The following is a 23,797-nucleotide window of genomic DNA, read 5'->3' as shown; positions in this document are numbered from 1 at the left end:
TTAAACATTTCCTTTTTCCATAGCCAGAGGTTGAACCATTATGTGACATTCATTTTTTCTTTTCATTTCAAGCTAGAAGTTTCAGTTTTCTAAATTGTTTCTTACATTTTTCATATGTATATATATGTATGTGTGTGTGTATATGTGCGTATGTATGTGTATGTGTGTGTATGTGTATATGTATATATGTATGTATATTATCCCTGGGGATAGGGGTGAAAGAATACTTCCCACGTATTCCTCGCGTGTCGTAGAAAGCGACTAGAGGGGACGGGAGCGGGGGGCCAGAAATCCTTCCCTCCTTGTATTTTTTTTTTCTTTTTTAACTTTCTAAAATGGGAATATATATATATATATATATATATATATATATATATATATATATATATATATATATATATATATATATATAGTCAGCAAACTGTCGGACGGGTGAGGTGGGAAGCATCCGCATGTTGATGTCACTGTGGGGACGGAAGGTGTAAGGTATTCTGAGGTGTCATCTTACTGATTCGTTTGAATGGGAAGTAGATAATCATGCAGAGTTTGGTGGAAAGTCGTAAGGATATAAAGTGAGCAATGGTCAATTAGTCAAAATCTCTCAAGAGCTGGGAATCGGCCGGGTCGCAGTGAATCAACAAGTGTTGGAAACAGCAGAATACAGGCGCACGTTGACTCCCAGCTCAGCAGCATGACGTCCACACCCTCATTTACTGCCGTCATTCTCCGTCTTCTCATCATCCAAGGAGTGTCGTTGGCCATCAGGATCACCAGGTTGGAGGTACCTGCGTCCCTGGCAGTAGGCGAGGGCGGGTGGCTGGTGTGTGAGTGGGCGGACGAAGGGGACCACGTCTACTCGCTCAAATGATACTTCGGCATATACGAGTTCTACCGCTGGACGCCCCTCGAGACACCCTCGGTCAGGATATTCCCGGTACCTTACTTCGATGTGGACCCCCAGCAGTCGCACCGCGGACGCGTCCTTATACACAACTTGACGGAGGCGGCCGGGGGCAACTACCGATGCGAGGTGTCTGGGGAAGCCCCTGTGTTCAAAACCTCCTCAGACAGTGCCCTCTTGATTGTCGTAGATTTGCCAGACGAGCAGCCAAGGATTATCGAAGATGGAGTTGGACCCTACAGGCTTCAGCAGCTGATCACCGTCAACTGTACGTCCCACGGCGCCAGGCCTGCCCCAAACCTCACCTTCTACATCAACGACGAGTCTGTTGACCCTACTTGGGACAGTCGGGAGCTGGTGTTTGTGAACGAGACGTCGGGGTTGGAGACGGCCGTGAAGAGCCTGCAGTTTCCCCTGCGGCTGACCATGGTACAGCTGCACGGTCTGCAAGTGAAGTGTGTGGCGTCCATCCCCGACATGTACTGGCTGAGCAGCGAGACGACCCTCTCTGTTGAGTTACCCCACAACTATAGCCACCTGTTCGGCTCACAGGGGTCTGTGTCGTACAGCAGCAGTCAGAAGACAGCAACCCACACGCCTCTTCTTTCTACTCTAGTCTTTCTCGCCAGCCGTCTCCTGTGGTAGCTGGTTGCATTCTCTGAACTCCCTTCCTATGTTGTATTCATTCTTCCTAATTTTATCACTCATCCTTATAATCTCTCATAATCCTTTTTTTTATTAGCAATAGTCTTTTTTTTTCGTTGCACTCCACTTTCTTGAGATTTAGTTTTTTCTTATCTAGGTCTTTTCCTTTTTCTTATGTTTTACTAATTCTAATTTTGTCACTGATCCTTATAATCCTTTCTTTATCAGCGAAATGTATTTCAATTTCACTCTCCTTCCTCTGGATATATGTGTATGTGTGTATATATATATATATATATATATATATATATATATATATATATATATATATATATATATATATATATATATTTATATTATCCCTGGGGATAGGGGAGAAAGAATACTTCCCACGTATTCCCTGCGTGTCGTAGAAGGCGACTAAAAGGGAAGGGAGCGGGGGGCTGGAAATCCTCCCCTCTCATTTTTTTTTGATTTTCCAAAAGAAGGAACAGAGAACGAGGCCAGGTGAGGATATTCCCTCAGAGGCCCAGTCCTCTGTTCTTAACGCTACCTTGCTAACGCGGGAAATGGCGAATAGTATGAAAGATATATATATATATATATATATATATATATATATATATATATATATATATATATATATATATATATATATATATATATATATATATATATGTGAGAAACTGCAGAAGCTGGTGACTGAGTTTGGTAAAGTGTGTGGAAGAAGAAAGTTAAGAGTAAATGTGAATAAGAGCAAGGTTATTAGGTACAGTAGGGTTGAGGGTCAAGTCAATTGGGAGGTGAGTTTGAATGGAGAAAAACTGGAGGAAGTGAAGTGTTTTAGATATCTGGGAGTGGATCTGGCAGCGGATGGAACCATGGAAGCGGAAGTGGATCATAGGGTGGGGGAGGGGGCGAAAATTCTGGGGGCCTTGAAGAATGTGTGGAAGTCGAGAACATTATCTCGGAAAGCAAAAATGGGTATGTTTGAAGGAATAGTGGTTCCAACAATGTTGTATGGTTGCGAGGCGTGGGCTATGGATAGAGTTGTGCGCAGGAGGATGGATGTGCTGGAAATGAGATGTTTGAGGACAATGTGTGGTGTGAGGTGGTTTGATCGAGTGAGTAACGTAAGGGTAAGAGAGATGTGTGGAAGTAAAAAGAGCGTGGTTGAGAGAGCAGAAGAGGGTGTTTTGAAGTGGTTTGGGCACATGGAGAGGATGAGTGAGGAAAGATTGACCAAGAGGATATATGTGTCGGAGGTGGAGGGAGCAAGGAGAAGAGGGAGACCAAATTGGAGGTGGAAAGATGGAGTGAAAAAGATTTTGTGTGATCGGGGCCTGAACATGCAGGAGGGTGAAAGGAGGGCAAGGAATAGAGTGAATTGGAGCGATGTGGTATACCGGGGTTGACGTGCTGTCAGTGGATTGAATCAAGGCATGTGAAGCGTCTGGGGTAAACCATGGAAAGCTGTGTAGGTATGTATATTTGCGTGTGTGGACGTATGCATATACATGTGTATGGGGGTGGGTTGGGCCTTTTCTTTCGTCTGTTTCCTTGCGCTACCTCGCAAACGCGGGAGACAGCGACAAAGTATAAAAAAAAATATATATATATATATATATATATATATATATATATATATATATATATATATATATATTTATATATATATATCATCCCTGGGGATAGGGGATTAAGAATACTTCCCACGTATTCCCTGCGTGTCGTAGAAGGCGACTAAAAGGAGAGGGAGCGGGGGGGCTGGAAATCCTCCCCTCTCGTTTTTTCTTTTTTTTTTTTTTCAAAAAGAAGGAACAGAGGGGGCCAGGTGAGGATATTCCAAAAATGGCCCAGTCCTCTGTTCTTAACGCTACCTCGCTAATGCGGGAAATGGCGAATAGTTTAAAAGAAAGAAAAGAAAATATATGTATATATATATATATATATATATATATATATATATATATATATATATATATATATATATATATATATATATATATATGTATATATATATATATATATAGTCTTTCATACTATTCGCCATTTCCCACGTTAGCAAGGTAGCGTTAAGAACAGAGGACTGGGCCTCTGGGGGAATATATATATATATATATATATATATATATATATATATATATATATATATATATATATATATATTTCTGTTTACAGAAATATATATATCGAGTAAACAGAGAAGAGGTAGTAAAAGCTTTGCGGAAGATGAAAGCCGGCAAGGCAGCTAGGTTTGGATGGTATTGCAGTGGAATTTATTAAAAAAGGGGGTGACTGTACTGTTGACTGGTTGGTAAGGTTATTTAATGTATGTATGACTCATGGTGAGGTGCCTGAGGATTGGCGGAATGCGTGCATAGTGCCATTGTGCAAAGGCAAAGGGGATAAGAGTGAGTGCTCAAATTACAGAGGATTAAGTTTGTTGAGTATTCCTGGCAAATTATATGGGAGGGTATTGATTGAGAGGGTGAAGGCATGTACAGAGCATCAGATTGGGGAAGAGCAGTGTGGTTTCAGAAGTGGTAGAGGATGTGTGGATCAGGTGTTTGCTTTGAAGAATGTATGTGAGAAATACTTAGAAAAGCAAATGGATTTGTATGTAGCATTTATGGATCTGGAGAAGGCATATGATAGAGTTGATAGAGATGCTCTGTGGAAGGTATTAAGAATATATGGTGTGGGAGGCAAGTTGTTAGAAGCAGTAAAAAGTTTTTATCGAGGATGTAAGGCATGTGTACGTGTAGGAAGAGAGGAAAGTGATTGGTTCTCAGTGAATGTAGGTTTGTGGCAGGGGTGTGTGATGTCTGCATGGTTGTTTAATTTGTTTATGGATGGGGTTGTTAGGGAGGTGAATGCAAGAGTTTTGGAAAGAGGGGCAAGTATGAAGTCTGTTGGGGATGAGAGAGCTTGGGAAGTGAGTCAGTTGTTGTTCGCTGATGATACAGCGCTGGTGGCTGATTCATGTGAGAAACTGCAGAAGCTGGTGACTGAGTTCGGTAAAGTGTGTGAAAGAAGAAAGTTAAGAGTAAATGTGAATAAGAGCAAGGTTATTAGGTACAGTAGGGTTGAGGGTCAATTCAATTGGGAGGTGAGTTTGAATGGAGAAAAACTGGAGGAAGTGAAGTGTTTTAGATATCTGGGAGTGGATCTGGCAGCGGATGGAACCATGGAAGTGGAAGTGGATCATAGGGTGGGGGAGGGGGCGAAAATTCTGGGAGCCTTGAAGAATGTGTGGAAGTCGAGAACATTATCTCGGAAAGCAAAAATGGGTATGTTTGAAGGAATAGTGGTTCCAACAATGTTGTATGGTTGTGAGGCGTGGACTATGGATAGAGTTGTGCGCAGGAGGATGGATGTGCTGGAAATGAGATGTTTGAGGACAATGTGTGGTGTGAGGTGGTTTGATCGAGTAAGTAACGTAAGGGTAAGAGAGATGTGTGGAAATAAAAAGAGCGTGGTTGAGAGAGCAGAAGAGGGTGTTTTGAAATGGTTTGGTCACATGGAGAGAATGAGTGAGGGAAGATTGACCAAGAGGATATATGTGTCGGAGGTGGAGGGAACGAGGAGAAGAGGGAGACCAAATTGGAGGTGGAAAGATGGAGTGAAAAAGATTTTGTGTGATCGGGGCCTGAACATGCAGGAGGGTGAAAGGAGGGCAAAGAATAGAGTGAATTGGAGCGATGTGGTATACCGGGGTTGACGTGCTGTCAGTGGATTGAATCAAGGCATGTGTATGGGGGTGGGTTGGGCCATTTCTTTCATCTGTTTCCTTGCGCTACCTCGCAAACGTGGGAGACAGCGACAGCAAAAAAAAAAAAAAAAAAAATAAATATATATATACCACATCGCTCCAATTCACTCTATTCCTTGCCCTCCTTTCACCCTCCTGCATGTTCAGGCCCCGATCACACAAAATCTTTTTCACTCCATCTTTCCACCTCCAATTTGGTCTCCCTCTTCTCCTCGTTCCCTCCACCTCCGACACATATATCCTCTTGGTCAATCTCTCCTCACTCATTCTCTCCATGTGCCCAAACCATTTCAAAACACCCTCTTCTGCTCTCTCAACCACGCTCTTTTTATTTCCACACATCTCTCTTACCCTTACGTTACTTACTCGATCAAACCACCTCACACCACACATTGTCCTCAAACATCTCATTTCCAGCACATCCATCCTCCTGCGCACAACTCTATCCATAGCCCACGCCTCGCAACCATACAACATTGTTGGAGCCACTATTCCTTCAAACATACCCATTTTTGCTTTCCGAGATAATGTTCTCGACTTCCACACATTCTTCAAGGCTCCCAGAATTTTCGCCCCCTCCCCCACCCTATGATCCACTTCCGCTTCCATGGTTCCATCCGCTGCCAGATCCACTCCCAGATATCTAAAACACTTCACTTCCTCCAGTTTTTCTCCATTCAAACTCACCTCCCAACTGACTTGACCCTCAACCCTACTGTACCTAATAACCTTGCTCTTATTCACATTTACTCTTAACTTTCTTCTTTCACACACTTTACCAAACTCAGTCACCAGCTTCTGCAGTTTCTCACATGAATCAGCCACCAGCGCTGTATCATCAGCGAACAACAACTGACTCACTTCCCAAGCTCTCTCATCCCCAACAGACTTCATACTTGCCCCTCTCTCCAAAACTCTTGCATTCACCTCCCTAACAACCCCATCCATAAACAAATTAAACAACCATGGAGACATCACACACCCCTGCCGCAAACCTACATTCACTGAGAACCAATCACTTTCCTCTCTTCCTACACGTACACATGCCTTACATCCTCGATAAAAACTTTTCACTGCTTCTAACAACTTGCCTCCCACACCATATATTCTTAATACCTTCCACAGAGCATCTCTATCAACTCTATCATATGCCTTCTCCCGATCCATAAATGCTACATACAAATCCATTTGCTTTTATATATATATATATATATATATATATATATATATATATATATATATATATATATATATATATATATATATATATATATTTTTTTTTTTTTTTTTTTTTTTTTTTTTTTAGACTTTGTCGCTGTCTCCCGTGTTTGCGAGGTAGCGCAAGGAAACAGACGAAAGAAATGGCCCAACCCCCCCCCATACACATGTACATACACACGTCCACACACGGAAATGTACATACCTACACAGCTTTCCATGGTTTATCCCGGACGCTTCACATGCCTTGATTCAATCCACTGACAGCAAATCAACCCCTGTATACCACATCGCTCCAATTCACTCTATTCCTTGCCCTCCTTTCACCCTCCTGCATGTTCAGGCCCCGATCACACAAAATCCTTTTCACTCCATCTTTCCACCTCCAATTTGGTCTCCCTCTCTCCTCGTTCCCTCCACCTCCGACACATATATCCTCTTGGTCAATCTTTCCTCACTCATTCTCTCCATGTGCCCAAACCATTTCAAAACACCCTCTTCTGCTCTCTCAACCACGCTCTTTTCTATTTCCACACATCTCTCTTACCCTTACGTTACTTACTCGATCAAACCACCTCACACCACACATTGTCCTCAAACATCTCATTTCCAGCACATCCATCCTCCTGCGCACAACTCTATCCATAGCCCACGCCTCGCAACCATACAACATTGTTGGAGCCACTATTCCTTCAAACATACCCATTTTTGCTTTCCGAGATAATGTTCTCGACTTCCACACATTCTTCAAGGCTCCAAAATTTTCGCCCCCTCCCCCACCCTATGATCCACTTCCGCTTCCATGGTTCAATCCGCTGCCAGATCCACTCCCAGATATCTAAAACACTTCACTTCCTCCAGTTTTTCTCCATTCAAACTCACCTCCCAACTGACTTGACCCTCAACCCTACTGTACCTAATAACCTTGCTCTTATTCACATTTACTCTTAACTTTCTTCTTTCACACACTTTACCAAACTCAGTCACCAGCTTCTGCAGTTTCTCACATGAATCAGCCACCAGCGCTGTATCATCAGCGAACAACAACTGACTCACTTCCCAAGCTCTCTCATCCCCAACAGACTTCATACTTGCCCCTATCTCCAAAACTCTTGCATTCACCTCCCTAACGACCCCATCCATAAACAAATTAAACAACCATGGAGACATCACACACCCCTGCCGCAAACCTACATTCACTGAGAACCAATCACTTTCCTCTCTTCCTACACGTACACATGCCTTACATCCTCGATAAAAACTTTTCACTGCTTCTAACAACTTGCCTCCCACACCATATATTCTTAATACCTTCCACAGTGCATCTCTATCAACTCTATCATATGCCTTCTCCCGATCCATAAATGCTACATACAAATCCATTTGCTTTTATATATATATATATATATATATATATATATATATATATATATATATATATATATATATATACAGAGGGTTGAGGGACTGAGTACAGAATGGAAAAAGGCGAGAACAAAGGACATAAGGGGAGTGGGGGAGGGATGGGATGTATTTAGGGAAGCAGTGAAGGTTGTGCAAAAGATGCTTAAGGCATGAGAAGCGTGAGACATGGGCAGATTACAAAGGGTAGTGAGTGGTGGAATGAAGAAGTAACATTGTTAGGAAAAGAGAAGAGAGAGGCATTTGGACGATTTTTGCAGGGAAATAATGCACATGAGTGGGAGATGTATAAAAGAAAGAGGCAGGGGGTCAAGAGAAAGGTGCAAGAGGTGAAAAAGAGGGCAAATGAGAGTTGGGGTGAGAGAGTATCATTAAATTTTAGGGAGAATAAAAAGGAGGTAAATAAAATGTGTAAGACAAGGGAACAAATGGGGACATCAGTGAAGGGGGCTAATGGGGAGGTGATAACAAGTTGTAGTGAAGTGAGAAGGAGATGGAGTGAGTATTTTGAAGGTTTGTTGAATGTGTTTGAGGATAGAGTGGCAGATATGGGGTGTTTTGGTCGAGGTGGTGTGTAAAATGAGAGGGTTAGGGAGAATGATTTGATAAACAGAGAAGAGGTAGTAAAAGCTTTGCAGAAGATGAAAGCCGGCAAGGCAGCGGGTTTGGATAGTATTGCAGAGGAATTTATTAAAAAGGGGGTGACTGTATTGTTGACTGGTTGGTAAGATTATTTAATGTATGTATGACTCATGGTGAGGTGGCTGAGGATTGGCAGAATGCTTGCATAGTGCCATTGTACAAAGGCAAAGGGGATAAAAGTGAGTGCTTAAATTATAGAGGTATAAGTTTGTTGAGTATTCTTGGGAAATTATATGGGAGGTTATTGATTGAGAGGGTGAAGGCATGTACAGAGCATCAGATTGGGGTAAGAGCAGTGTGGTTTCAGAAGTGGTAGAGGATGTGGGGATCATGTTTTTGCTTTGAAAAATGTATGTGAGAAATACTTAGAAAAGCAAATAGATTTGTATGTAGCATTTATGGATCTGGAGAAGGCATATGATAGAGTTGATAGAGATTCTCTGTGGAAGGTTCTGGGAGCATTGAAGAATGTTTGCAAGTCGAGAACGTTATCTTGGAAAGCAAAAATGGGTATGTTTGAGGAAATAGCGGCTCCAACAATGTTATATGGTCGTGAGGCATGGGCTATAGATAGAGTTGTGGGGAGGAGGGTGGATGTGCTGGAAATGAGATATTTGAGGAAAATAAGTGGTGTGAGGTGGTTTGAACGAGTAAGTAACGAAAGGGTAAGAGAGATGTGTGGTAATAAAAAGAGTGTGGTTGGGAGAGCAGAAGAGGGTGTTTTGAAATGGTTTGGTCACATGGAGAGAATGGCTGAGAAAAGATTGACCAAGAGCATATATGTGTCAGAGATGGAGGGAACGAGGAGAAGTGGGAGAAATTGGAGGTGGAAAGATGGAGTGAAAAAGATTTTGAGTGATTGGGGCCTGAACATGTAGGAGGGTGAAAGGCGTGCAAGGAATAGAGGGAATTGGAACGATGTGGTATACTGGGGTCTACATGCTGTCAATGGATTGAACCAGGGCATGTGAAGCGTCTGGGGTAAACCAGCTGTGGTTTCGGTGCATTATACATGACAGCTAGCGACTGAGTGTGAACGAATGTGGCATTTGTTGTCTTTTCCTAGCGCTACCTCTTGCACATGAGGGGGGAGGGGGTTGTTATTTCATGTGTGGCAGGGTGGCAATGGGAATGAATAAGGGTAGACAGTATGAATTATGTACATGGGTATATGTGTATATATATATATATATATATATGTGTGTGTATATATGTATACGTTGAGATGTATAGGTATGTATACGTGTGTGTGTGGACGTGTAAGTATATACATGTGCTTGTGGGTGGGTTGGGCCATTCTTTCGTCCATTTCCTTGCGCTACCTCGCTAACGCGGGAGACAGCGACAAAGTATAATAAATAAAAAATAAATAAAACTGAAAGTGGATGGAGAGAGATGGATGATTATTGGTGCCTGTGCACCTGGGCATAAGAAGAAAGGACATGAGAGGCAAGAGTTTTGGGAGCAGCTGAGTGAGTGTGTTAGTAGTTTTGATGCTTGAGACCGGGTTATAGTGATGGGTGATTTGAATGCAAATGTGAGTAATGTGGCAGTTGAGGAAAGAATTGGTATACATGGGGTGTTCAGTGTTGTAAATGGAAATGGTGAAGAGCTTGTAGATTTGTGTGTTGAAAAAGGACTGGTGATTGGGAATACCTGGTTTAAAAAGAGAGATATACATAATTATACGTATGTAAGTAGAAGAGATGGCCAGAGAGCGTTATTGGATTATGTGTTAATTGATAGGCGTGTGAAAGAGCGACTTTTGGATGTTAATGTGCTGAGAGGTGCAACTGGAGAGATGTCTGATCATTATCTAGTGGAGGCAAAAGTGTAGATTTGTAGAGGTTTTCAGAAAAAAAGAGAATGTCACGGTGAAGAGAGTGGTGTGAGTATGTGAGCTTGGGAAGGAGACTTGTGTGAGGAAGTACCAGGAGAGACTGAGTGCAGAATGGAAAAAGGTAAGAGCAAAGGACATAAGGGGAGTGGAGGAATGGGATGTATTTAGGGAAGCAGTGATGGCTTGCACAGAAGATGCTTGTGGCATGAGAAGCGTGGGAGGTGGGTAGATTAGAAAGGGTAGTGAGTGGTGGGATGAAGTACAATCATTGGTGAAAAAGAAGAGAGAGGCATTTGGACAATTTTTGCAGGGAAATAGTGCAAATGACTAGATTTATTATACAAAGAGGCAAGAGGTCAAGAGAAAGGTGCAAGGGGTGAAAAAGAGGGCAAATGAGAGTTGGGGTGAGAGAGTATAATTAAATTTTAGGGAGAATAAAAAGATGTTTTTGAAGGAGGAAAATAAAGTGTGTAAGACAAGAGAACAAATGGGAACATGGGTGAAGGGGGCTAATGGGGAGGTAATAACAAGTAGTGGTGATGTGAGAAGGAGATGGAGTGAGTATTTTGAATGTTCTGTTGAATGTGTATGATGACAGAGTGGCAGACATAGGGTGTTTTGTTCAAGGTGGTGTGTGAAGTGAGAGGGTTAGGAAGAATGATTTGGTAAACAGAGAAGAGGTAGTGAAAGCTATGCAGGAGAGGAAAGCTGGCAAGGCAGTGGGTTTGAATGGTATTGCAGTGGAGTTTATTAAAAAAGGGGGTGACTGTGTTGTTGACTGGTTGGTAAGAATATTTAATGTATGTATGCCTGACGGTGAAGTGCTTGAGGATAGGCGGAATGCATGCATAGTACCATTGTACAAAGGCAAAGGGGATAAAGGTGGTTGTTCAAATTACAGAGGTATAAGTTCGTTGAGTATTCTTGGGAAATTATATGGGAGGGTATTGATTGAGAGTGAAGGCATGTACAGAGCATCATATTGGGGAGGAGCAGTGTGGTTTCATAAATGGTAAAGGATGTGTGGATCAGGTGTTTGCTCTGAAGAATGTATGTGAAAATACTTAGAAAAACAAATGGATTTGTGTGTATCGTTTATGGATCTGGAGAAGACATATGATAGGGTTGATAGAGATGATCTTTGAAAGGTATTAAGAATGTATGGTGTGGGAGGCAAGATGCTAGAAGCAGTGAAAAGTTTTTATCGAGGATGTAAGGCATGTGTACGTGTAGGAAGAGAGGAAAGTGATTGGTACTAAGTGAATGTCAGTTTATGGTAGGAGTGCATGATGTCTCCATGGTTGTTTGATTTGTTTATGGATGGGGTTGTTAGGGAGGTGAATGCAAGAGTTTTGGAGAAAGGGGCAAGTATGCAGTATGCTGAGAATGAGAGGGCTTGAGTTACTAGGTTCAGTAGGGTTGAGAGACAAGGAAATATATATATAGAAGAGAAAATGTTGGGGTGAAGAGAGTGGTGAGAGTAAGTGAGCTTCGGAAGGAGACTTTTGTGAGGAAGTACCAGGAGAGACCGAGTGTAGAATGGAAAAAGGTGAGAGCAAAGGACGTAAGAGGAGTGGGGGAGTAATGGGATGTATTTAGGGAAGCAGTGATGGCTTATGCAAAAGATGCTTGTGGCATGAGAGGCATGGGAGGTGGGTAGATTAGCAAGAGTAGTGAGAGGTGGGGTGAAGAAGTAAGATTACTAGTGAAAGAGAAGAGAGAGGTATTTGGACGATTTTTGCAGGGAAATAGTGCAAATGACCGGGAGATGTATAAAAGAAAGAGGCAAGAAGTGAAGAGAAAGGTGCAAAAGGAGAAAAAGAGGGCAAATGAGAGTTGGGATGAGACAGTATCATCAAATTTTAGGGAGAATAAAAAGATGTTTTGGAAGCAGGTAAATAAAGTGCGTAAGACAAGAGAACAAATGAGAACATCAGTGAAGGGGGCTAATGGGGAGGTAATAAGAAGTAGTGGTGACGTGAGAAGGAGATGGAGTGAGTATTTTGAAGGTTTGTTAAATGTGTTAGATGATAGAGTGGCAGATATAGGGTGTTTTGGTTGAGGTGGTGTGTGGAGTGAGAGGTTAGGGAGAATGATTTAGCAAACAGAGAAGAGGTAGTGAAAGCTTTGCAGAAGATGAAAGTCAGCAAGGTGGTGGGTTTGGATGGTATTGCAGTGGAATTTATCAGAAAAGGGGGTGACTCTGTTGTTGACCGGTTGGTGAGGATATTCATCGTATGTATGGCTTATGGTGAAGTGCCTGAGGATTGGCGGAATGCATGCATAGTGCCATTGTACAAAGGAAAAGGGGATAAAGGTGAGTGTTCAAATTACAGAGGTATAAGTTTGTTGAGTATTCCTGGGAAATTGTATGGGAGGGTTTTGATTGAGATGGTGAAGGCATGTACAGAGCATCAGATTGGGGAAGAGCATTGTGGTTTCAAAAGTGGTAGAGGATGTATGGATCAGGTATTTGCTTTGAAGAACTTATGTGAGAAATACTTCGCATAGCACCTTGACCAAAACACCCTACATCTGCCACTCTGTCATTGAACACATTCAACAAATACTCACTCCATCTCCTCTCTTTACTGCTATTTGTTATTACCTCCCCATTAGCCCTCTTCATTAATGTTCCCATTTGTTCTCTTGTCTTATGTACTTTATTTACCTCCTTCCAAAACATCTTTTTATTCTCTCTGAAATGTAATGATACTCTCTCACGCCAACTCTCATTTGCCCTGTTTTTCAACTCTTGCACCTTTCCCTTGACCTCTTGCCTTGTTCTTTTACACATCTCCTAGACATTTGCACTATTTCCCAGCAAAAATCATCCAAATGTCTCTCTCTTCTCTTTCACTAACAATTTTACTTCTTCATCCCACCACTCACTACCCTTTCTAATCGGCCCACCTCCCACCTTCCTCATGCCATAGGCAGCTTTTGTGTAAACCATCACTACTTCCCTCAATACATTCATATTCTTTCACACCTGATTGCCATTTCCTGTGTTAAGTGAGACTGTGACAGGAATAGACAACGCCTAATCTGCTTGCATCCATTCTCTCGCTGTCATATGTAGTGCAAAGAAACAACAGCTTCTTACCCAAAATAAGAACCCATAGACCATTCCATGGTTTACCCCAGATATATCACATACCCTGGTTTGGTCCACTCACTGCATATCAACTGCTGTATACCATATCATTCCAATTCACTCTATGCATGCCTTTCACTCTCTTGCATGGTCATTTCCTAAATGCTCAAAATCTTTTCACTCAGTCCTTCAATCTCCAGTTTGATCTCCCCATTCTCCATCTTCCCTCCACTTCTGACATGTATATCCTCTTTGTCAACCTTTCCTCACTCATTCTTTCCATATGTCCAAACCATTTCAGTACACCCTCTTCAGCTCTGTCAGCCACACTCTTTTCATTACCACACCTCTTTCTTACCCTTTTATTACTTAATCAAACTACTTCATACCACATACTGTCCCTACACATTTCATTTACAACACATACAACCTCCTCCACACATCCTCATCTAAAGCCCATGCCTTGTATCCATAAAACATCACTGGGAGTACTATACCTTCAAGCATACCCATTTCCACCCTCCAAGATAACAACCTCTCTTTCCACACATTCCTAAATGTTCCCAGAACTATTACCCTCTCATGCAAGCTATAACTAACTTCCAATTCCGTGGTTCCATTTACAACCACATTCACATCAAGGTATCTAAAACTTCTTACTTCTTCCACTGAGACTCACACACCTAATAAACTGTTTGTCTACCATGCTAAACTTAATAACTTTGCTTTTATTAAAATTTACTCTCAATTTCCTCCTTTCCCATACTCTCCCAAACTCATATACAAAATACTGCAGTTTCTCACAAGAATCTGTCACCAGTTCATTGTCACCGCCAAAGAAATGCCTCACTTCTCAGGCCCATGAGGCCTACAGACTGCAAACTCCCTCCAAGACCTTTCCATTTCTCTCCCTCATCACCCCACCAATACACAAATTAAACAGCCATGGCAACATCACACATCCCTGCCACAGCCCAACTTTCACCAGGAACCACTCACTTGCATACATGCCTTACAATCATGATAAACACTTCACTGCTTCTAGTAGCTTTCCACCCACATCAAATATTTGTAAGATCTTCTACAAGGCATCTCTATCAACCCATCCATACAAATCCTTCTGTTTCTCCCAATATTTCTCACATACATTCTTTAAAACAAAAATCTGATTCACATATTCTCTACCATTCCTGAAACCATACTGCTCCTCTCCAATCTGATGTTCTGTACATGCCTTCACTCTCACAATCACCAACCTACAACACAACTTACCAAGTACAGTCATTCTCTAAAGTCAGGTGCATAACCCCATCAATGACTGCAGTTATATATTAATATTTGTAATCATATTAATGTGATCAAGTATCATTTACTGTACCTTGGCATATTGCACATACACAAATCTCTTCCTAAAGAGGGAAATATAAGAATACACAGTTTACAGTTTTGTGAATTATGAATGTGAAGCTTAATTAGAAGAGTACTGTTAGTTACAGACACGAGAATGACCTACATGTGTGTGTTACTTCTGTAAAACATCTATGATACATGAGAAGTAACTTTTTACAAATGTAACTAATTATTATCTAGCAGCTGTACGAACACAAAGTCAGTTTTCTTATTCTCTTTCTGCTCTTCCCAAACCCCCTACTCCTTATTCCACATGTCCTCAGCAACAAGCAGCCAAACATTTCTGTCTTGATCCCATACAGACAATCTTTTTATTTGCAGTTAACTGAACTTATCCCCCTAGGATTATAATTTTCGTTAACAGTTTACACATCAAATGTTTTCATTCAGCAGTTTTTTACTATCAAAATGGGATTTTATATTTTCAGGGATAAACAGATCACTGTGACAGTGCTATAACATCATTATGCATTCAAATATTATTCTTATGCACACCTATGTACCCATGCCTGAGTATCAAATACTTATGAACTACTTATCATACATCAGTCATTGCATCTTTTCATGCAGCTCATTAAAGCCTTACATCTATCTATATCTCTGGCACCCATCTCACTGTGAACTCCCATCATAGGCATGGTTATGGGAAAAGTTTCCACTTACTCCAGTTCTTACGTGCCTCCCTCTCGTGCACCATTCCACGCATTTCTCTCCTTCCAGTACTCTTCCGTGCTATTTCTCCATGTCACAAGTGATCTTCCTCTCACACCAACCCCTTTAATTGTCCTATAATACACTTTCCTTGCAAACTCCCCATCTTGCATTCTTTACACATGCCCAAACCACCTCAAATTATTATGGTTCACCCACTCTTCCACTCCATAATTCAATCCCTTTGCATTCCCTGCCATACCGTATCTCTCATACTACCCCCTCTTTCCTTTTTTCATTCCATCAAGTCATATCAAATACTCTTCTTTTTATATCTGATAACTGTCAAGTAAAGATGAGCTACTTCTTGCAATGACGTGTTCTAAGTGTTTATATTTCCCAGATCACTAAGATCATTACTGCTATTGGTGATAAGAAACTCTGCTTAAGGTGGACATTTATTTCATTTCTCACTGATAGGTGGAGCCACAATCTGTGTTGGCAGGGTAAGCACCCAACTTTAGAGCTTGATTGTACACTCAACAAACTTATACCTTAGCAGTTTGAACACTCATCTTTGTCCATCTTGCCTTTATACAGTGGCACTACAAATGCATTCTACTAATCCTTTAGGCACATCACCATGATCCATACATACACTGAAAATCATAAACCAATCAATAACACAGTCACCCCCTAACTTAAGACACTTAACTGTAATACCATCCACTCCAGCTGTCTTGCTACATTTCATTATTTGTAAAACTTTCCCCTTCTTTCTTCACCAAACTAACCACCAGATTATCAAACACATTCAACAGTCCTTCATAATACTTACTCCATCTCCTCACCTTATCAGTATGTTAACACTTCCCTATTTGCCCTCTTCATCGATGTTTCCATTTGTTCTTTATTTTTTCTCACACTATCAACCTTCTCAATCACCTAACTCTCTGTAACCTTTACTGACACTCATTAACCCCAGCTTTCATTTGTCCTCTCTTTCAACCTTAGCATCTTCCTCTTGACTTTCTGTTATTTTCTCCCATTCATTTGCACTTGTTCCTTGTAAGTTCTCCTCACATACCTCTCTTTTCTCTTTAACCAGGCACTCTACTTTGTCATCCCACCACCTGGAACTCTTCCTTAACAGACTGAATCACAAGACCTACAGCAAACATCTATGGTGCATATAATAGAAACTCCACTCTTACCTCACCAATCCAGCCCCCCACTCATGAAACTCCACTCTTACCTCACCAATCCAGCCCCCCACTCATGAAACTCCACTCTTACCTCACCAATCCAGCCCCCCACTCATGAAACACTTCAATAAAACCTCCTCTCCAAAAGAAGAGACATGTATGCTTATGAAACACTATTCAAAAACCAGCCAAAAAAACAACCAGACCCCTAAACTGGAGAGTTATGAAAAACTCGTAAATTCAATCTAGAAACAACTGCCCACCCACAAAAAGTGCAAGTAAAACCTGAAAGAACTTTCCTAATACATGACCTCACAACTTTCACAGGAAACTTTATGGCCCATTTACAAAGTGCTTACAGATATTTTCCAGTACTCTGGCTACATAAAATCCCTAACATGTGGAAACTTGCAAATAAAACATTAATCCTAAAACCCTCCAAACCACCCAACTCATCCTCTTCTTACCACTTATATCACTTCTGTCCTCAGTACCTAAACTCTGTGAATAATAATTAGCCACAACAGAATCAAACAAAACATTCCACTTGCAACAACATAGTTTGGCTTCAAACCCAAACACTCTACCAACACACTACACACTCACACAACATACCCTAAATGGATTCAACCAAGCACAAAAACCTTCCAGCACATTACTAGTGGCAACAGATCTCCAAAAAGCATTTGACACTCTCCCCTAACACATCCTTGCATAAAAACATTTGACACTATCCTCCATAACAATGACAAGTGTTTTGCCAATTTCATACCTGGCCACCACACCAGTCATACACAATGGCTCCACCTCTAAAATACACTCTACAATGGAGTTCCCCAAGGAGCAGTTCTTTTTCCATTCATCTTCAGTCTCTTCCTACATGATTTCCCACTGCCTCCAACATACCATAGTATGAAGATACTCTTGTATGACCTCACAATCACATCACAAAATCCTGATACCACAGACGCAACAAACAAAACATCCAGCACATCGTAGAACTGGAACAAAGGCTCACCCAAAACAGAATAAGCATCTCCACATAAGTCTTCCTTCACTCTTCTAACCTCAGACAAACGTGAATCTAACCTATGCCCCCTAGTCACCTTGAATATGGACAAGAACTCCCGCTCAGTAAAACACCAGTTATTCAAAACATACAAAACACATCCATGATTCTCACTCCCCACACAAAAATAGCAACACAAAAGTAACAAAGTAAATGCCCTAAAAACTTACTGGTCCTAGATTAGGACAAGAAAATGAATTGCTTATTGTCCTCTACACAGAAATCATACACTCCACTTTATGCTATGCCTTTTCAGCCTGGCCATAAACATTTTTAACCCTTTTGGTCCACAATTTAAATGCAGTCAAATGAATTTCCAGTACTATTAAGTTACCTTTTGCTGCATCTAATGGATGTAACTCCTTTCACATTTCCTTCCATTAACAACAGCAATTGAGCTTACCCATAGATGCAAAAAAATTTTCCTTCCATTAGAACAAGAAGAAACATCCCCTACATTCTTGAAAAGCCCATCACACCTCCATGTATATTGGCATCTGTGAATACCATCAAACAAGTTTGTATACAGATGTCAACTGACTAACCACAGGCTAAGTTGATCCCTCGCTATTCATGTTTTGAGGATGACCTTACTGATTTACTAGCGAATGCTATATCTCAGACAGATTTACAGTATAATATGCCTAATATTCTAAAATGAACTCCCAAAAATGTCTATATATGTGTTAGTATTTAGCCTTTGCCCTTCGTGTTTCTACATTCTGATTCTATGCATGTTTACAGTATTTGAGTTTAAGATTCTTATTTGGAGACAATGAAGATGTTATATCCAGTGATATTCACGAGGATGGCTCATGTCTTCTTGTACGTGTTATTGGACTCTGTCTGCTCATGGTTACATCATGAGTGAAAATCCGACTTTGGTGAGGCTGCATCAGTGAGGGTAGTCTCGTCAAACAACTTCTCACTTCAAAGCTATCTGCATTTCCCTGCCGCTAGAAGGAGTACAGCATTGGGCTGCTGTTACTTTTAAAAAGGTCCTGTGGTAATTATATAAGTATCATAAAAATTCTCCTGTTTTGGAAGGAGGTAGATAAAGAGCGTAAGACAAGGGAACAAATGGGAATTTCAGTGAAGGGGGTTAATGGGGAGGTGATAACAAGTAGTCGTGACGTGAGAAGGAGATGGAGTGAGTATTTTGAAGGTTTGTTGAATGTGTTTGATGACAGAGTGGCAGATATAGGGTGTTTTGGTCGAGGTGGTGTGCAAAGTGAGAGGGTTAGGGAGAATGATTTGGTAAACGGAGAAGAGGTCGTAAAAGCTTTGCGGAAGATGAAAGCCAGTAAGGCAGCGGGTTTGGATAGTATTGCAGTGGAATTTATCAAAAACGGGGGTGACTATGTTGTTGACTGGTTGGTAAGATTATTTAATGTATGTATGACTCATGAAGAGGTGCCTGAGGATTGTAGGAATGTTTGCATAGTGCCATTGTACATTGGCGAAGGGGATAAAAGTGAGTGCTCAAATTACAGAGGTATAAGTTTGTTGAGTATTCCTGAGAAATTATATGGGAGGGTATTGATTGAGAGGGTGAAGGCATGTACAGAGCATCGGATTGGGGAAGGGCAGTGTGGTTTCAGAAGTGGTGGAGGATGTGTGGATCAGGTGTTTGCTTTGAAGAACATATGTGAGAAATACTCAGAAAAGCAAATGGATTTGTAACATTTATGGATCTGGAGAAGGCATATGATAGAGTTGATAGAGATGCTCTGTGGAAGGTATCAATAATATATGGTGTGGGGGAAAGTTGTTAGAAGCAGTGGAAAGTTTTTATCGAGGATGTAAGGCATGTGTGCGTGTAGGAAGAGAGGAAAGTGATTGGTTCTCAATTTATGTTGGTTTGTGGTAGGGGTGTGTGATGCCTCCATGGTTGTTTAATTTGTTTATGGATGGGGTTGTTAGGGAGGTGAATGCAAGAGTTTTGGAAAGAGGGGCAAGTATGCAGTCTGTTGTGGATGAGAGAGCTTGAGAAGTGAGTCAGTTGTTGCTCGCAGATGATACAGCGCTGGTGGCTGATTCGTGTGAGAAACTGCAGAAGCTGGTGACTGAGTTTGCTAAAGTGTGTGAAAGAAGAAAGCTGAGAGTAAATGTGAATAAGAGCAAGGTTATTAAGTACAGTAGGGTTGAGGGACAAGTCAGTTGGGAGGTAAGTTTGAATGGAGAAAAACTGGAGGAAGTGAAGTGTTTTAGATATCTGGGAGTGGATCTGGCAGCGGATGGAGCCATGGAAGCAGAACTGAATCATAGGGTGGGGAGGGGGCGAAAGTTCTGGGAGCGTTGAAGAATGTGTGGAAGTCGAGAACATTATCTCGGAAAGCAAAAATGGGTATGTTTGAGGAAATAGTGGTTCCAACAACGTTATACGGTTGCAAGGCATGGGCTATAGATAGAGTTATGCGGAGGAGGGTGGATGTGCTGGAAATGAGATGTTTGAGGACAATATGTGGTGTGAGGTGGTTTGATCGGGTAAGTAATAATAGGGTAAGAGTTATGTGTGGTAATAAAAAGAGTGTGGTTGAGAGAGCAGAAGAGGGTGTTTTCAAATGGTTTGGTCACATGGAGAGAATGAGTGAGGAAAGATTGACCAAGAGGATATATGTGTCAGAGGTGGAGGGAATGAGGAGAAGTGGGAGACCAAATTGGAGATGGAAAGATGGAGTGAAAAAGATTTTGAGTGATAGGAGCCTGAACATGCAGGAGGGTGAAAGGCGTGCAAGGAATAGAGTGAATTGGAACGATGTGGTATACTGGGGTCAACGTGCTGTCAATGGATTGAACCAGTGCGTGTAAAGCGTCTGGGGTAAACCATGGAAAGTTCTGTGGGGCCTGGATGTGGAAAGGGAGCTGTGGTTTCAGTGCATTATACATGACAGCTAGAGACTGAGTGTGAACGAATGTGGCCTTTGTTGTCTTTTCCTAGCGCTATCAGTGCACATGCGGGGGGAGGGGGTTGTTATTTCATGTGTGGCAGGGTGGCGATGGGAATGAATATAAGGCAGACAGTATGAATTATGTACATGTGTATATATGTATATGTCTGTGTGTGTATATATATAATTTTTTTCTTTTTTTGCTTTGTCGCTGTCTCCCGTGTTTGCGAGGTAGCGCAAGGAAACAGACGAAAGAATGGCCCAACCCACCCCCATACACATGTATATACATACGTCCACACACGCAAATATACATACCTACACAGCTTTCCATGGTTTACCCCAGACGCTTCACATGCCCTGATTCAACCCACTGACAGCACGTCAACTCCGGTATACCACATCGATCCAATTCACTCTATTCCTTGCCCTCCTTTCACCCTCCTGCATGTTCAGGCCCTGATCACACAAAATCTTTTTCACTCCATCTTTCCACCTCCAATTTGGTCTCCCACTTCTCCTCGTTCCCTCCACCTCCGACACATATATCCTCTTGGTCAATCTTTCCTCACTCATTCTCTCCATGTGACCAAACCATTTCAAAACACCCTCTTCTGCTCTCTCAACCACGCTCTTTTTATTTCCACACATCTCTCTTACCCTTACGTTACTTACTCGATCAAACCACCTCACACCACACATTGTCCTCAAACATCTCATTTCCAGCACATCCATCCTCCTGCGCACAACTCTATCTATAGCCCATGCCTCGCAATCATACAACATTGTTGGAACCACTATTCATTCAAACATACCCATTTTTGCTTTCCGAGATAATGTTCTCGACTTCTACACATTCTTCAAGGCTCCCAGAATTTTCGCCCCCTCCCCCACCCTATGATCCACTTCCGCTTCCATGGTTCCATCCGCTGCCAGATCCACTCCCAGATATCTAAAACACTTTACTTTCTCCAGTTTTTCTCCATTCAAACTTACCTCCCAATTGACTTGACCCTCAACCCTACTGTACCTAATAACCTTGCTCTTATTCACATTTACTCTTAGCTTTCTTCTTTCACACACTCTACCAAACTCAGTCACCAGCTTCTGCAGTTTCTCACATGAATCAGCCACCAGCGCTGTATCATCAGCGAACAACAACTGACTCACTTCCCAAGCTCTCTCATCCCCAACAGACTTCATACTTGCCCCTCTTTCCAAAACTCTTGCATTCACCTCCCTAACAACCCCATCCATAAACAAATTAAACAACCATGGAGACATCACACACCCCTGCCGCAAACCTACATTCACTGAGAACCAATCACTTTCCTCTCTTCCTACATGTACACATGCCTTACATCCTCGATAAAAACTTTTCACTGCTTCTAACAACTTGCCTCCCACACCATATATTCTTAATACCTTCCACAGAGCATCTCTATCAACTCTATCATATGCCTTCTCCAGACCCATAAATGCTACATTCAAATCCATTTGCTTTTCTAAGTATTTCTCACATACATTCTTCAAAGCAAACACCTGATCCACATATCCTCTACCACTTCTGAAACCACACTGCTCTTCCCCAATCTGATGCTCTGTACATGCCTTCACCCTCTCAATCAATACCCTCCCATATAATTTACAGGAATACTCAACAAACTTATACCTCTGTAATTTGAGCACTCACTCTTATCCCCTTTGCCTTTGTACAATGGCACTATGCACGCATTCCGCCAATCCTCAGGCACTTCACCATGAGTCATACATACATTAAATAACCTTACCAACCAGTCAATAATACAGTCACCCCCTTTTTTAATAAATTCCACTGCCATACCATCCAAACCTGCTGCCTTGCCGGCTTTCATCTTCCGCAAAGCTTTTACTACCTCTTCTCTGTTTACCAAATCATTTTCCCTAACCCTCTCACTTTGCACACCACCTCGACCAAAACACTATATCTGCCACTCTATCATCAAACACATTCAACAAACCTTCAAAATACTCACTCCATCTCCTTCTCACATCACCACTACTTGTTATCACCTCCCCATTTGCACCCTTCACTGAAGTTCCCATTTGCTCCCTTGTCTTACGCACTTTATTAACCTCCTTCCAGAACATCTTTTTATTCTCCCTAAAATTTAATGATACTCTCTCACCCCACCTCTCATTTGCCCTCTTTTTCACCTCTTGCACCTTTCTCTTGACCTCCTGTCTCTTTCTTTTATACATCTCCCACTCAATTGCATTTTTTCCCTGCAAAAATCGTCCAAATGCCTCTCTCTTCTCTTTCACTAATACTCTTACTTCTTCATCCCACCACTCACTACCCTTTCTAATCAACCCACCTCCCACTCTTCTCATGCCACAAGCATCTTTTGCGCAATCCATCACTGATTCCCTAAATACATCCCATTCCTCCCCCACTCCCCTTACTTCCATTGTTCTCACCTTTTTCCATTCTGTACTCAGTCTCTCCTGGTACTTCCTCACACATGTCTCCTTCTCAAGCTCACTTACTCTCACCACCCTCTTCACCCCAACATTCACTCTTCTTTTCTGAAAACCCATACAAATCTTCACCTTAGCCTCCAAGGGCAAATGAGAGTTGGGGTGAGAGAGTATCATTAAATTTTAGAGAGAATAAAAATATGTTCTGGAAGGAGGTAAATAAAGTGCGTAAGACAAGGGAGCAAATGGGAACTTCAGTGAAGGGCGCAAATGGGGAGGTGATAACAAGTAGTGGTGATGTGAGAAGGAGATGGAGTGAGTATTTTGAAGGTTTGTTGAATGTGTTTGATGATAGAGTGGCAGATATAGGGTGTTTTGGTCGAGGTGGTGTGCAAAGTGAGAGGGTTAGGGAAAATTATTTGGTAAACAGAGAAGAGGTAGTGAAAGCTTTGCGGAAGATGAAAGCTGGCAAGGCAGCAGGTTTGGATGGTATTGCAGTGGAATTTATTAAAAAAGGGGGTGACTGTATTGTGGACTGGTTGGTAAGGTTATTTAATGTATGTATGACTCA

General features: G+C 41.7%; 1 pseudogene; it reads left to right on the top strand.

Annotated features, from left to right (window-relative positions):
* The first annotated feature begins 642 nt into the window (after positions 1–642).
* On the top strand, positions 643–1,596 carry LOC139760700 (uncharacterized; annotated as a pseudogene).
* The last annotated feature ends 22,201 nt before the right edge of the window (positions 1,597–23,797 follow it).

The sequence above is a fragment of the Panulirus ornatus genome, chromosome 37 (assembly GCF_036320965.1).
Source record: "Panulirus ornatus isolate Po-2019 chromosome 37, ASM3632096v1, whole genome shotgun sequence".
NCBI classification, from domain to species: Eukaryota; Metazoa; Arthropoda; class Malacostraca; order Decapoda; family Palinuridae; genus Panulirus; species Panulirus ornatus.
This window is presented reverse-complemented; position numbering and strand designations above follow the sequence as displayed.